A 16,747-nucleotide genomic window follows, 5' to 3' on the forward strand; every position below is an offset into this window, starting at 1 on the left:
TGGCGCGTTTCCTTGAATTTCGCAAATGAAAGATCACAAATTCTGAGGAATTTTGAAGTCCAACAACAAGAGGGAGGCTGAAACAGCTTCAAGAAACATTAAAGAAGTTTTCTTGATCAAATAGCTCAAGTCTTTGAATTTTAAAGTTGGTTGCTCAAAAGAAAAAGTGAGAAACTCTAAGAAACAGGTGAAGAATCTCAGGTGAAATCGCTCAGTCTGTTAGAAGACTTATCAGAAGTTCTGAGGATGAGAGTTCAATCCTCATGGCATTTTAAGAAATTCGACACAAGGAGGAAGGCTAGGAAAGAAGAGGGAAGTGTTGTTGATCAATTATCTGATCCAGTAGCTCATGTGTTAAAAGCGTTGTTTGGCGTTTCAGAAGTCGTGAGTTTGATTCTTATGAGGCTCAGTGAATTTTGAAGGCTGGGGTACCAAGTGAAGAAGTGAAATCCTCTGAAAAACAAGTGTTGCCAGTCTGATCTTGTAGCTCATGTGGTAAGAGAATTGTTCAGAATTTCAGATGTTGTGAGTTCGGTTCTTATGATCGTCAGTGTTTTTTGAAGTCCAACAACCAAATTGAAGAGTTAAAAGCACTCAGAGAGGAAGCTGTACAGGGAAGAGGACTAGTTGGTGTGGTGGGTTTGTTACGTGACTGTAAGACCCCATTAATGTAGGACCTGGTTTCGATTCCTAGCTGTTGTCAGTACCTGAAGCATTGGAGATAATGTGTTTAGATGAACAAACACAGCACAAAAATAGAAATAATTCAACCAAAATCCAGCTCCTTTGTTTTTGAAAAACAAAAATGAAACTGCATCAGGAAATTCAAATGTATGAAAATGTTTATAGCATGTGCTCTATTCTGGAGGAATCTTCAGAAATCTTGGGAATTTTTGGAAATTCTTCTTTTTCCTTTTGTTTCACTGAATATAGAATGAAAAATCTTCATTTTCCACCCCCCCAAGGAAATCTTCAGATTTTTCTGGAAATCTTTGTTTTTCCCGGAAAATTTCGGCTTTTTCCGGAAATCTTCGGTTTTTTTCGGAAATCTTCGGGAATTTTCGGAAATCTTCGGAAATCTTGGATTGTTTCGGAAATTTTCGGAAATTTTCGGCTTTCTTCGGAAATCTTCGGCTTTTTTCGTCTTTTTCCGGAAATCTTCGGTTTTCTTCGGAAATCTTCGGAAATCTTCGGCTTTTTTCGGAAATTTTCGGAAATTTTCGGAAATTTTCGGCTTTCTTCGGAAATTTTCGGAAATCTTCGGCACATGGACATTTCTGCTCAATAAAAAAAAAATCTGCCCCCAAAAATGTCCCAGATTTACTTTTGAGGTTGTAGGTTCAATACCCAGGCTACTTTTGACCAACAGGTTGTGATAAATCTTTGACCAATGTCCCTGACAAAACAGCGCAAGTTGGTAAGGTGCTACGTTAAAGTTTTGAGTTTGTGAGTTCGATCCTGGCGCGTTTCCTTGAATTTCGCAAATGAAAGATCACAAATTCTGAGGAATTTTGAAGTCCAACAACAAGAGGGAGGCTGAAACAGCTTCAAGAAACATTAAAGAAGTTTTCTTGATCAAATAGCTCAAGTCTTTGAATTTTAAAGTTGGTTGCTCAAAAGAAAAAGTGAGAAACTCTAAGAAACAGGTGAAGAATCTCAGGTGAAATCGCTCAGTCTGTTAGAAGACTTATCAGAAGTTCTGAGGATGAGAGTTCAATCCTCATGGCATTTTAAGAAATTCGACACAAGGAGGAAGGCTAGGAAAGAAGAGGGAAGTGTTGTTGATCAATTATCTGATCCAGTAGCTCATGTGTTAAAAGCGTTGTTTGGCGTTTCAGAAGTCGTGAGTTTGATTCTTATGAGGCTCAGTGAATTTTGAAGGCTGGGGTACCAAGTGAAGAAGTGAAATCCTCTGAAAAACAAGTGTTGCCAGTCTGATCTTGTAGCTCATGTGGTAAGAGAATTGTTCAGAATTTCAGATGTTGTGAGTTCGGTTCTTATGATCGTCAGTGTTTTTTGAAGTCCAACAACCAAATTGAAGAGTTAAAAGCACTCAGAGAGGAAGCTGTACAGGGAAGAGGACTAGTTGGTGTGGTGGGTTTGTTACGTGACTGTAAGACCCCATTAATGTAGGACCTGGTTTCGATTCCTAGCTGTTGTCAGTACCTGAAGCATTGGAGATAATGTGTTTAGATGAACAAACACAGCACAAAAATAGAAATAATTCAACCAAAATCCAGCTCCTTTGTTTTTGAAAAACAAAAATGAAACTGCATCAGGAAATTCAAATGTATGAAAATGTTTATAGCATGTGCTCTATTCTGGAGGAATCTTCAGAAATCTTGGGAATTTTTGGAAATTCTTCTTTTTCCTTTTGTTTCACTGAATATAGAATGAAAAATCTTCATTTTCCACCCCCCCAAGGAAATCTTCAGATTTTTCTGGAAATCTTTGTTTTTCCCGGAAAATTTCGGCTTTTTCCGGAAATCTTCGGTTTTTTTCGGAAATCTTCGGGAATTTTCGGAAATCTTCGGAAATCTTGGATTGTTTCGGAAATTTTCGGAAATTTTCGGCTTTCTTCGGAAATCTTCGGCTTTTTTCGTCTTTTTCCGGAAATCTTCGGTTTTCTTCGGAAATCTTCGGAAATCTTCGGCTTTTTTCGGAAATTTTCGGAAATTTTCGGAAATTTTCGGCTTTCTTCGGAAATTTTCGGAAATCTTCGGCACATGGACATTTCTGCTCAATAAAAAAAAAATCTGCCCCCAAAAATGTCCCAGATTTACTTTTGAGGTTGTAGGTTCAATACCCAGGCTACTTTTGACCAACAGGTTGTGATAAATCTTTGACCAATGTCCCTGACAAAACAGCGCAAGATGGTAAGGTGCTACGTTAAAGTTTTGAGTTTGTGAGTTCGATCCTGGCGCGTTTCCTTGAATTTCGCAAATGAAAGATCACAAATTCTGAGGAATTTTGAAGTCCAACACCAAGAGGGAGGCTGAAACAGCTTCAAGAAACATTAAAGAAGTTTTCTTGATCAAATAGCTCAAGTCTTTGAATTTTAAAGTTGGTTGCTCAAAAGAAAAAGTGAGAAACTCTAAGAAACAGGAGAAGAATCTCAGGTGAAATAGCTCAGTCGGTTAGAAGACTTATCAGAAGTTCTGAGGATGAGAGTTCAATCCTCATGGCATTTTAAGAAATTCGACACAAGGAGGAAGGCTAGGAAAGAAGAGGGAAGTGTTGTTGACCAATTATCTGATCCAGTAGCTCATGTGTTAAAAGCGTTGTTTGGCGTTTCAGAAGTCGTGAGTTTGAGTCTTATGAGGCTCAGTGAATTTTGAAGGCTGGGGTACCAAGTGAAGAAGTGAAAACCTCTGAGAAACAAGTGTTGCCAGTCTGATCTTGTAGCTCAGGTGGTAAGAGAATTGTTCAGAATTTCAGATGTTGTGAGTTCGGTTCTTATGATCGTCAGTGTTTTTTGAAGTCCAACAACCAAATTGAAGAGTTAAAAGCACTCAGAGAGGAAGCTGTACAGGGAAGAGGACTAGTTGGTGTGGTGGGTTTGTTACGTGACTGTAAGACCCCATTAATGTAGGACCTGGTTTCGAATCCTGGCTGTTGTCAGTACCTGAAGCATTGGAGATAATGTGTTTAGATGAACAAACACAGCACAAAAATAGAAATAATTCAACCAAAATACAGCTCCTTTGTTTTTGAAAAATGAAACTGCATCAGGAAATTCAAATGTATGAAAATGTTTATAGCATGTGCTCTATTCTGGAGGAATCTTCAGAAATCTTGGGAATTTTTGGAAATTCTTCTTTTTCCTTTTGTTTCACTGAATATAGAATGAAAAATCTTCATTTTCCACCCCCCCAAGGAAATCTTCAGATTTTTCTGGAAATCTTAGTTTTTCCCGGAAATTTTCGGCTTTTTCCGGAAATCTTCGGCTTTTTTCGGAAATCTTCGGGAATTTTCGGAAATCTTGGATTGTTTCGGAAATCTTCGGCTTTTTTCGGCTTTTTCCGGAAATCTTCGGGAATTTTCGGAAATCTTCGGCTTTTTTCGGAAATTTTCGGCTTTTTTCGGCTTTCTTCGGAAATCTTCGGCTTTTTTCGGAAATTTTCGGAAATCTTCGGCACATGAACATTTCTGCTCAATAAAAAAAAAATCTGCCCCCAAAAATGTCCCAGATTTACTTTTGAGGTTGTAGGTTCAATACCCAGGCTACTTTTGACCAACAGATTGTGATAAATCTTTGACCAATGTCCCTGACTATACTGAATATAGAATGAAAAAAATCTTCATTTTCCCCCCCAAGGAAATCTTCAGATTTTTCTGGAAATCTTCGAAATTTTTCGGAAATCTTCGGTAATCTTGGATTGTTTCGGAAATTTTCGGCTTTCTTCGGAAATCTTCGGCTTTTTTCGGAAATCTTCGGGAATTTTCGGAAATCTTCGGAAATCTTGGATTGTTTCGGAACTTTTCGGACATTTTCGGCTTTCTTCGGAAATCTTCGGGTTTTCTTCGTCTTTTTTCGGCTTTTTTCGGAAATCTTCGGCTTTTTTCGGAAATCTTCGGAAATGTTCCGCTTTCTTCGGAAATCTTCGGAAATCTTCGGCACATGAACATTTCTGCTCAATAAAAAAAAAATCTGCCCCCAAAAATGTCCCAGATTTACTTTTGAGGTTGTAGGTTCAATACCCAGGCTACTTTTGACCAACAGATTGTGATAAATCTTTGACCAATGTCCCTGACTATACTGAATATAGAATGAAAAAAAATCTTCATTTTCCCCCCCAAGGAAATCTTCAGATTTTTCTGGAAATCTTCGAAATTTTTCGGAAATCTTCGGTAATCTTGGATTGTTTCGGAAATTTTCGGCTTTCTTCGGAAATCTTCGGCTTTTTTCGGAAATCTTCGGGAATTTTCGGAAATCTTCGGAAATCTTGGATTGTTTCGGAAATTTTCGGACATTTTCGGCTTTCTTCGGAAATCTTCGGCTTTTTTCGTCTTTTTTCGTCTTTTTTCGGAAATTTTCGGAAATCTTCGGCTTTTTTCGGCTTTTTTCGGAAATTTTCGGAAATTTTCGGCTTTCTTCGGAAATCTTCGGCTTTTTTCGGAAATCTTCGGAAATTTTCCGCTTTCTTCGGAAATCTTCGGAAATCTTCGGCACATGAACATTTCTGCTCAATAAAAAAAAAAAATCTGCCCCCAAAAATGTCCCAGATTTTCATCTTTGATCAATGTCCCTGACAAAACAGCACAAGTTGGTAAGATTTTTCTTCAAATGTATGAAAATGTTTGTAGCACATACTCTGACATTTTTTTCCGGCTTTTTTCGAAATTTTTCGGAAATCTTCGGAAATTTTCGGAAAGTTGAATCCGTTATTGTACATGAACATTTCTGCTCAATTCAGAAATTGAGATCTACTTTTGAGGTTGTAGGTAACATTTTATTGAATTCGAGCAGAAATGTTCATGTACAATAACGGATTCAAATTTCCGAAGATTTCCGAAAAATTTCGAAAAAAGCCGGAAAAAAATGTCAGAGTATGTGCTACAAACATTTTCATACATTTGAAGAAAAATCTTACCAACTTGTGCTATTTTGTCAGGGACATTGGTCAAAGATGAAAATCTGGGACATTTTTGGGGGCAGATTTTTTTTTTTTATTGAGCAGAAATGTTCATGTGCCGAAGATTTCCGAAGAAAGCGGAAAATTTCCGAAGATTTCCGAAAAAAGCCGAAGATTTCCGAAGAAAGCCGAAAATTTCCGAAAATTTCCGAAACAATCCAGATTTCCGAATATTTCCGAAAATTCCCGAAGATTTCCGAAGAAAGCCGAAAATTTCCGAAACAATCCAAGATTTCCGAAGATTTCCGAAAAATTTCGAAGATTTCCAGAAAAATCTGAAGATTTCCTTGGGGGGGGAAATGAAGATTTTTTTCATTCTATATTCAGTATAGTCAGGGACATTGGTCAAAGATTTATCACAACCTGTTGGTCAAAAGTAGCCTGGGTATTGAACCTACAACCTCAAAAGTAAATCTGGGACATTTTTGGGGGCAGATTTTTTTTTTATTGAGCAGAAATGTTCATGTGCCGAAGATTTCCGAAAATTTCCGAAAAAAGCCGAAGATTTCCGAAGAAAGCCGAAAAAAGCCGAAGATTTCCGAAAATTCCCGAAGATTTCCGAAGAAAGCCGAAAATTTCCAAAGATTTCCGAAAATTTCCGAAGAAAGCCGAAGATTTCCGAAAATTCCCGAAAAAAGCCGAAAAAAGCCGAAGATTTTCGAAGAAAGCCGAAAATTTCCGAAAAAAACCGAAGATTTCCAGGCAAAATCTGAAGATTTCCTTGGGGGTGGGGGGGGGGGGGGTGGGGGGGGATGAAGATTTTTTTCATTCTATATTCAGTATAGTCAGGGACATTGGTCAAAGATTTATCACAACCTGTTGGTCAAAAGTAGCCTGGGTATTGAACCTACAACCTCAAAAGTAAATCTGGGACATTTTTGGGGGCAGATTTTTTTTTTATTGAGCAGAAATGTCCATGTGCCGAAGATTTCCGAAAATTTCCGAAGAAAGCCGAAAAAAGCCGAAGATTTCCGAAAATTCCCGAAGAAAGCCGAAAATTTCCGAAGATTTCCGAAAATTTCCGAAAAAAGCCGAAAATTTCCGAAGATTTTCGAAGAAAGCCGAAAATTTCCGAAAAAAAACGAAGATTTCCAGGCAAAATCTGAAGATTTCCTTGGGGGTGGGGGGGGGGGGGGAATGAAGATTTTTTTCATTCTATATTCAGTATAGTCAGGGACATTGGTCAAAGATTTATCACAACCTGTTGGTCAAAAGTAGCCTGGGTATTGAACCTACAACCTCAAAAGTAAATCTGGGACATTTTTGGGGGCAGATTTTTTTTTTTATTGAGCAGAAATGTCCATGTGCCGAAGATTTCCGAAAATTTCCGAAGAAAGCCGAAAATTTCCGAAAATTCCCGAAAAAAGCCGAAGATTTCCGAAGATTTCCGAAAAAAGCCGAAGATTTCCGAAAATTCCCGAAGATTTCCGGAAAAAGCCGAAAAAAGCCGAAGATTTCCGAAGAAAGCCGAAAATTTCCGAAAATTTCCGAAACAATCCAAGATTTCCGAAAATTCCCGAAGATTTCCGAAAAAAGCCGAAGATTTCCGGAAAAAGCCGAAAATTTCCGGGAAAAACTAAGATTTCCAGAAAAATCTGAAGATTTCCTTGGGGGGGTGGAAAATGAAGATTTTTCATTCTATATTCAGTGAAACAAAAGGAAAAAGAAGAATTTCCAAAAATTCCCAAGATTTCTGAAGATTCCTCCAGAATAGAGCACATGCTATAAACATTTTCATACATTTGAATTTCCTGATGCAGTTTCATTTTTGTTTTTCAAAAACAAAGGATCTGTATTTTGGTTGAATTATTTCTATTTTTGTGCTGTGTTTGTTCATCTAAACACATTATCTCCAATGCTTCAGGTACTGACAACAGCCAGGATTCGAAACCAGGTCCTACATTAATGGGGTCTTACAGTCACGTAACAAACCCACCACACCAACTAGTCCTCTTCCCTGTACAGCTTCCTCTCTGAGTGCTTTTAACTCTTCAATTTGGTTGTTGGACTTCAAAAAACACTGACGATCATAAGAACCGAACTCACAACATCTGAAATTCTGAACAATTCTCTTACCACATGAGCTACAAGATCAGACTGGCAACACTTGTTTTTCAGAGGGTTTCACTTCTTCACTTGGTACCCCAGCCTTCAAAATTCACTAAGCCTCATAAGAATCAAACTCACGACTTCTGAAACGCCAAACAACGCTTTTAACACATGAGCTACTGGATCAGATAATTGATCAACAACACTTCCCTCTTCTTTCCTAGCCTTCCTCCTTGTGTCGAATTTCTTAAAATGCCATGAGGATTGAACTCTCATCCTCAGAACTTCTGATAAGTCTTCTAACAGACTGAGCTATTTCACCTGAGATTCTTCACCTGTTTCTTAGAGTTTCTCACTTTTTCTTTTGAGCAACCAATTTTAATGACCAATTTAATTCAAAGACTTGAGCTATTTGATCAAGAAAACTTCTTTAATGTTTCTTGAAGCTGTTTCAGCCTCCCTCTTGTTGTTGGACTTCAAAATTCCTCAGAATTTGTGATCAGCCCAGCAACAAGCGCTAGTGGATGTGAGAGATTTTCATTTGCGAAATTCAAGGAAACACGCCAGGATCGAACTCACAAACTCAAAACTTTAACGTAGCACCTTACAAACTTGCGCTGTTTTGTCAGGGACATTGGTCTAAGATTTCTCGCAACCTATTGTTCAAAAGTAGCCTGGGTATTGAACCTACATCCCCAAAAGTAAATCTGGGGCCAAAAAGACATTTTTGGGGGCAGAATTTTTTATTTTTTTTCAATTGAGGGAATATATTCATGCGCAATAACAGATTAAAAAGAACATTTCTGAAGAATCTCTGAAAATTCCCAAAAATAAAAGATATTTCTGAAAATTTCTGGAAAATTCATAAGGTTTTTGAAGATTCCCGAACATTTTCCAAAAATTCCAAAGAATTTCAAAGCAAAAGGAAGAATTTCTGAAGATTTCGCAAAGAATTTCCGAAAATTTCTTACGCTATTTTGTCAGGGACATTAGTAAAGGATTTCTCACAACTTGTTCAAAAGCAGCCTGAGTATTGAGCCTAGAACCTCAAAAGATCGAAAAACTTCTCATGATAATCACTTTCTTTCTGTTCTCTCAGGCCAAAGGGCTGCAGACGCTTCACAACCTGCGCAAACTCTTCGTTCAGGACCTCACCACGCGGGTGAAGAAGGTGCATCAACCTCCCCTGGCTGTGTTCATGTGAATCATTTTTCTGACAACACCGGTGTGACGTTGAACCTGTGGTCTGGGTTTTTCAGAGTGCTGAGTTGGACTGTGAGGAGGGACTCGGCAACATGGCCCAGAAGCAGAAGAACTCCTTCCTGGAGAACAACTTGGAACAGCTCACCAAGGTCCAGAAGCAGGTAAAGTCATAAAAATGCCGTGGTGTAGATTAATGAAGTGGTTAAAAAAGGGAAGTACAATCACCTTAAAAATATAAGTAAATGTACTCTATCACTTTCCCCCCTCTGCCCTCAGCTGGTTCGGGACAATGCAGATCTTCGCTGCGAGCTGCCAGAGCTGGAGAAGCGTCTGCATGTCACGGCCGAGCGAGTGAATTTCTTTTCAAGTGAAAATAAAAGCAGGTGTTGAAAACGAGTTAGATTTTTTTCTAGTTTTTTTTTTTCAGGGGGAAAAAAACTTTTTTTTCCAGGTGACCCAAACATAGTGACTTTTTTGTGGTGAAAATGCAAACAACTGTTGAAAACGAGTCGGGAAAAGAAATAAAAACAAGGCTTTTTTCTATGTGACCCAAAAGATCGGAATTCTAAAAAAATTAAATCAGACTTGAGAAGAAAGTTGGAATCTGAGAATAGATTTCCTTCTGACTTTTTCTCTCAAATCTTTTTTATTTCTTTTTTCAGAATTCTTACTTTTTCTCAAATTAGATTTTTTTTCTTAAATCTGACTTTAAACATAAACTTACAAATTAAAGTCAGAAGTCTCTTTTATTTTTATTTCTTTACAGTGGTCCTGATCCTCTTCGGTACTGTCCAGCTCACTGCTGAAGAAATCAAAAATAAAGAAATCAAAAGATAAACCTCCAAAAAAAAAAAAGAAGAGAAAACACCTGGGCTGTGGCAGCCAATGATTGATTGATTGATTGATTGTTTTAATGACCACACAGCCAGGCTGGTGGAATTTGCTTCCAGTTCCTCATTGGTACAGGTTCCAGACATATAACATATATAGACAAACATACAATTATGTTAAGAGTCAACCCTCTACAACCCGCCCACCCTGACTCCGCCTCCTCTCAGCCTCTCAAAAATGGCGGCAGAAACAGCAGCTTGATTATTTCTTTCCGACAAAAAACGACAAACTCTGAATGAGACGTTTGATGTGTGATGTTGCCTGATGGGAGGTGACCGACTTCCCCAAAAATCATCTTTACATGAATTTAATCTCTGATGCATTCAAGCACCAAACCAAAAATCAGTCTTATCATTCTTCTCATGAACACGTAAAATCTTTCTGCTGTGTTGAATCCTTTTCTTCTTTTCTGTTTAATGAAAAGTCTTTTTCTTTTCCTCGTTTGTTTTTCTTTTCTTTAACCGCTTGTGTTTCACTTCTTTACAGGCTGAACTACACTTCATTTACACTTCAACATTTTGTTGTTTTTATCCCTGATTTAAGATATAAATCTGCGTTAATAATTTTAGCTCTTAATTTGCTCACAACTTCATTTCTGTTCATGTAAAAAAAAGAAGATTTTTAACTTGTTGCTAAAGTAAGCTTAATGTCCAGCTAGCTGCCGTTAGCTAGTTAGCTAAGTTACTGCTGCTATTAGCTGACTCAGCCCCAAGGTGCTCAGATTCAAAGCAACACACCTGTGGAGTTCTGCTGACTAGTTAATTTGAGCAAAAGTTAGCAGCAGTTAGCAGTAACTCCGGTGATGCGCTGCCCCCTGTCTGTTGGGAGTATGAACTCCACAGCTGGCCACTTTTTACATTTTACACCTTTAAAGTAGAACAAACACAGAGACCAGGAATAAAAAATGAGTCGAACACTGAAGCTTTTATATCATTCTTTTTTATTTTTCAATCATCTTTTTCATCCTGCTGCGTATTTGCGATGACGTAGTTCTAATATATGATGCGTTATATGAAGGTGTGTCAGAAAAGGTGCAAACATCAGCAAACACAAACAACAAGAGATTTCAGGCTCGACGTCTCAACATCCTCCTCCTGCCCCACCACAGGGAATCTGTCGCTTGGTTATGACATCATCATTTAGCGCTGCTGGATGTCGGCAGTGCTGCGAACTTCTCCAAGCAACAGCGACAGCGCTCCCTACAGGCCGAGCCTCTCATCATTTTTGGATCAAGTTACAGTGAAAGTTCAGCAGGTCGACTCGGAGGAAGGTTCTGACATTTTTGATCAGTTTAACGGAGAGAAGGAGAGTTATCAGGAAGTTATTAATATTCATGGACTCATCAGGGGGCGAGATCTGATTTTAAAGCTCGGAGTCGACCTACTGCTCTCTCTGAAATCACAGACTTTGACTGCAGAGTGTCCTTTCTACGTTGTCTACTTCTGACGCTGCCTTCAGGTGAAAACAGACCGCGACAAAAACAACAACTTCATTTTGTGACCATAAATCACATCCATGAGGTCGTGACGGATGGAATATTTCACAGAAACCTTGTGATTCTGCTTGAACAGTTTGTGAAATGGTTATACAAACTGTTTAACAGCCTTCGTTTGTCCGCTAAACTTGTGAAAATGTGTTTGAAATTGTCCTTTAACCCATCAGGCTCTCAAGTCTTTTCTACATCAATGAATTTGGGAAATATTTTTCACTTTCTATACTTTTTTCAAGTCAAACACTGACTTCATTTTCAGGAATTATTAGATTAATTTTTCATCCAACATGTCAAAATGTTGCTGATTTCTTATTTTCCTTACGACAGGAGCAGATAAAAGCCACTGCAATGTTTCCTTTTTTAAATTTAAGATCTGACTTTTTCTCTCAATTCTGACTTCAAATATGAATTTACAAATTAAAGTCAGGATTCTGAAAAAGACGTCAGAAGCTTTGAACTTATCACAGATCAGAAATGTTTATTCTATTTTATTCTAATGTCTGTTTGAATTTCAAATAATGAACTCACAAATACATCTGAAGGGATAAAGCTAGTAATGAGAGAAAATGTGAAAATAGATTCAAATAAACAAAAGAAAAGTGACTAAAATGGTTAAAGGTGCATTCTGACTTCTCTGAGAAACATTATTAACTTTTTAATTTGACCTCATCCGTCTGAAAAAATCAAACCAATAAGAAACAAGTTCCCACAAATAAACAAAGTCTCTCTGACGATGTTTTATTGATGCTGTCACCTGTGGAGTGGACCTGTAGAAGTAGACGTGATAGAGAGGACACTCGTGTGGACACATTCCTGTCGAGTGGTTTGGTTCTGTAGAAACATGAACAGTTCATTCACTCGTCACAAACATTTAACGGACCAGAAGAGAAAACAGTGTTTCTACCATCCTCGTGGTCCGACCCCCAAAACTGGAAGACTTTCTCAGAGGCAGTACGGTGGATTGTGATTGGTTCATCCTTTCCCTCCATCAGTCCTTCAGTCCATCCATTTGTCCATTTGTCCGTCCATTTCATTCAACCAACAAAATAAAGAAATCAAAAGATAAACCTCAAAAAAAAAGAAGAGAGAACACCTGGGCTGTGGCAGCCAATAAGAGTCAACCCTCTACAACCCGCCCACCCTGACTCCGCCTCCTCTCAGCCTCTCAAAAATGGCGGCAGAAACAGCAGCTTGATTATTTCTTTCCGACAAAAAACGACAAACTCTGAATGAGACGTTTGACGTGTGATGTCGCCTGATGGGAGGTGACCGACTTCCCCAAAAATCATCTTTACATGAATTTAATCTCTGATGCATTCAAGCACCAAACCAAAAATCCGTCTTATCATTTTTCTCATGAACACGTAAAATCTTTCCGCTGTGTTGAATCCTTTTCTTCTTTTCTGTTTAATGAAAAGTCTTTTTCTTTTTCCTCATTTGTTTTTCTTTTCTTTAACCGCTGTGTTTCACTTCTTTACAGGCTGAACTACACTTCTTCATTTACACTTCAACATTTTGTTTTTATTCCTGATTTAAGATAAAAAATCTGCGTTTATAATTCTAGCTCTTAATTTGCCCACAACTGAGAAAAAAAGTGTGAATTCTGAGGAGAAATTCTGAAAAGAGTAAAACTTCAAAGAAAAATGTAAATTTTGAGAAATAAGTGCGTCAGAATTCTGTGAAACTGTTCAGTTACATTCATGAACTTATTGATTCTTTAAATGTATTTCTTTCTGACTGGTCTCAGGATGGAAACGACTTTATAGTGTGCAAGAACTTTTTTCATAAAGGATTTGTTTCCGTGTCATCAGTATCCACAAAAAAAAAAAAAAAATCAAACCGGACTTTTATAAAACAGAACCTTTGAAGTTCTGCAGAAATTTAAAATGTTTGCAAAATTAAAATTATGGCACGAACGAGCTTCCATAAATCTTGTTTCTCTTACGCAACATCAGCTGCATAAAGTGTTTTCAACACATTATGATTGTTGTCATGAAGGCAGTGGTTGAACTTCAGGTTTGTATTATTTTGAAGGGCTGCGTGACTCTGAGTGAGGCGACGGGTTGATCTTTGTAAACCAGGAGATGATCCAGATGTTTTTGGGAAACTCGGTCAGTAACGTCTGAGACGAGTAAAGGGTTCGAGGAAGAGAAGAAGAAAAGGTTTGGCGAGGGCAGTGCGGCGACTCGGTCTGAACAAACATTTAAAGGACTATACTGCTGTTTAAAAAAATGTTTAGTGCAAGTTGATTTCAGAAGAAATGAAGTGAAACCAAACAGAAAATGAATCTGAACGCTGATGAAGGTTTCAGGAGATAATCAGCAGGAATGTTGAAATATTTTTTTAGTTTACATATATTTAAATAAAATTCATCTGGATTTATGATGTTTGCATTGGGGAGACGAGCAGGAGTGAGTCCTGAACTCCCACAGCTTGACGTTCAGACGAGGTCGCAGTAAAACAGCTCACGGTTTTTGGGGCAGTGATTTTAGTCTAAAGGAAGCAGGGCAGTGTTAAACATGTTACCAAATCCTCCCATCAGCCGACACCTGAACGCAACACAGAGAGCAGGAAGTGTGACCGAGAGAGGACGGCGACGACGGACACAAACTGAGACACTTTGTCTTCAAAACTCCCTGAAAAGTTTCAGTGGAATGAAATCTGTGAAAAACAGAATGTAATCTCTTATTTACTTTGTTTTTAAAGACTGAGCGACAAGATTTTCATAATTTTTTTCTCATCATCAGCGTCCTCTCTGACTGTGTCTCCTGCTGCAGGCTGGAGGCAGAAAAATTCCTGATTCCCAGGTTCCTTCAACGCATCACGAGTAAGGCGTCCTGAGACGTCCACATTTCAACCTCAACTGGAAATATGTACTTCTGTTTTTTTCAGAACTGTTATTGTTGAGATTATGTCGAAACTGTGTCCTAAAGAATTAATAATCAATAATCAATAATCCAAAACAATAATCGAACCCAACTCCGAGTTTCACTGGAGCCTGAACAAAGAAATTAATTTGATTCATGTGGAAATTTAAAGAAAAATACTTTGTGTCCAGGTGCTTCTCAGAAAAGTTCCCAATCGGTCGCTAATAATCAATAATCATAAAGATTGATGGCATGCCACTGTTGCCCAGAGCTGTCCTGTTCATCACAGCTTAAATCTGGGAGAAAAAAAATGGTTTCAATCCACCAAAACTTCATCAGCTGTCAACAAAAACAACCAATCACGAAGCTAGAGACACTGCTGCAATACTGATTGGGCGTCGCCTGCTGATGACATCATCAGGTTGGCCTTGGTCGGATCTGAACATAAACCCCGCCTCTTTCATACGATTGGCCCGTGAGCTGAACACGTCAGCTCGTAAAACTTTTTCTACACATAAAATGCCCTTTTCAAAAAGTGCACCAATCAGAGCTCAGCGTGGCCGACCGCATCACGACACCCGGCCGAGTCCGCTGAGTCGACGACAAAACATACAATCGTGTTCAAAGAAGGACAACGTGTGAAAGTGTGAGGCTCAAACATGCTGCGTCGACACATCGACATCCTCAGCAGACTGTCGTCATATCAACATATCATATCATATATAATATCATATCTACAGGAGAGATCACGGCCGCTGTGAAACGTATTTGACTGTGACATTTTTGTCAGAATTCCTAATTTTGCTGAATATTACGACAGAATTCTGAGTGAAAAGTGTCAGTTTTGAGTTAAAAGCCTGAATCGGGGCACATTTTTAGAAAAAAGACAATTCTGAGAAATAAAGTGTGAAATTTGTGAACAAACTGAATTTTGAGAAGTTGGAGTCAGAACTCAAGTACAGTTTTCACCCCCTCTTCCGTACATACAGTCTAATATCACATATCATATTCTACCACATCATATCATATCTCATATGGTTTCACATCACATCATAAATCCAGAGTGTTTGAGCGGGCCTGGACAGTTCAGGTACCAGCGTGGACTCATCCTGTTCCGACCGGATCGCAGTTACACAACACAGCTGTTAGTGTCTCAATAAATCATTCAAATCCCCCAAACGGCTGCGGGGGCGTCGTCTGCTTTTTGGAAATCATCATGCAATATTTCTGCCTGCAACTCCTCAGCACTGTGAAACACACAGCGTTCATGTGATCAGACCCTGAACGCAGCACGTGCTTCACGTTCCTGCTCGTCATCATCATCATCAGTTCAGACTGAGCGGCCGCCTCCAGGAAACTCATCCTGCAGGGAGGAAACCCACCACAGCTCGTTTCATCTACTCAATATCATGTGATGTCACTGATCTGAAAACTGCCCCTGCTGCTGCCTTCAAGGACCCACCGACATCAGATATTTCAAGAATATGCTGCTGTACTGCAACCAGCGTCTGAGTTTGCCTCTTTGCTCATCTCTTGTTGCCCTGCACACACTATAAATGTGTTTCTATATCTAAACACTATATTCTTTCACTATAACGTGGTATTTTCTCGATGTATGTGAATGTTGTCTTGTTTCTGTTAAACCTGATGATTTAACCCTGGACTTTGAAAAGTGCTCTATAAATAAAGATTTGTATCATTTCTGTGTTTTTGGTGACTTGGTGGCAGCTTTATGAAACCAAACCTCTGATGGATTATCTCCCTGCAGCAGACTTCACTTCTCTGAAGTTGATTTTCAGAGAAATGATCTGAAGGTCATTTCCAGCCGGAAGGAGGGAAGTCACTACCAACTGATGGTTGATTTAATTAAAGCAGGACTGTGACGTTTCTAAACCCGGCCGCTCTGATCAGCATCAATCACAAACATGAAGCAGATGACCTGACTGACTTCCTCCAGTCCACTCCAACACAACAGGAAGTCTTTCATTCCCCTCTGAAGCATTTTATCGGCAGTGTCTGAAACAAATCCCACGACCCGAAAAAACAGAGAAACAAACATGATGTGGCAGCTGAAGAAGACAAAAACAGAAACTCTTCTTTCTGACTGGACGGACACGCAGACGAAGAAGAAGAAGAAGAAGAAGAAGAAGCGCGGTGTTTCGAAAGTGCGAAAGTTTTTGCATTCATTAAGAAATGAAAGAAAGTGAAGTTTCTACATGGCTTAAAGCTTCGGAGTTCTCAGCGCTCGCTCGACACGCAAAACATTTTGTCATCAACGTGATGTAATGATGATGATGATGATTACGATGTAGCGATGAAGAGTAGGTGTGCTAGCCTCCGGGCGCCGTATCAGCAGGGCTTTTTGCATAAAATGTAAATCATCATCATCAACGTCCTGATATTTTTTCAAACAAGCCCCTCCCCCTCGCCCTCCCCCTTTACGTTTAAAATATTTCAACACGAGCAAGAAGATTTCCCCTTTTTTTTTCTTCTTTTTTTCTTTGTTTTCGTTTGTCGTCGCCGTCGTCGTTGTCGTCGGTGTGGTTGGAGTTGCTTTTGTTGCTGAACAGAGGAGTGTTAAAATGGGAGTTCGCCTCCTCCTCCTCCTC

General features: G+C 38.9%; 1 protein-coding gene across 2 annotated transcripts in view; it reads right to left on the reverse strand.

Annotated features, from left to right (window-relative positions):
• Positions 1-10,707: 10,707 nt before the first annotated feature.
• The window catches only part of LOC311256403 (fibroblast growth factor 12-like), a 51,545-nt gene continuing 45,505 nt past the window's right edge, over positions 10,708-16,747 (reverse strand). For both annotated transcript variants that reach the window (XM_084351457.1, XM_084351458.1), the window contains exon 5: positions 10,708-16,747. This exon is cut by the window's right edge and continues 173 nt beyond it. The gene's annotated coding sequence lies outside the window, so the exon portion shown is untranslated.

This window comes from Pagrus pagrus (genome assembly GCF_965226575.1).
Source record: "Pagrus pagrus genome assembly, chromosome: 4".
Taxonomy (NCBI): domain Eukaryota; kingdom Metazoa; phylum Chordata; class Actinopteri; order Spariformes; family Sparidae; genus Pagrus; species Pagrus pagrus.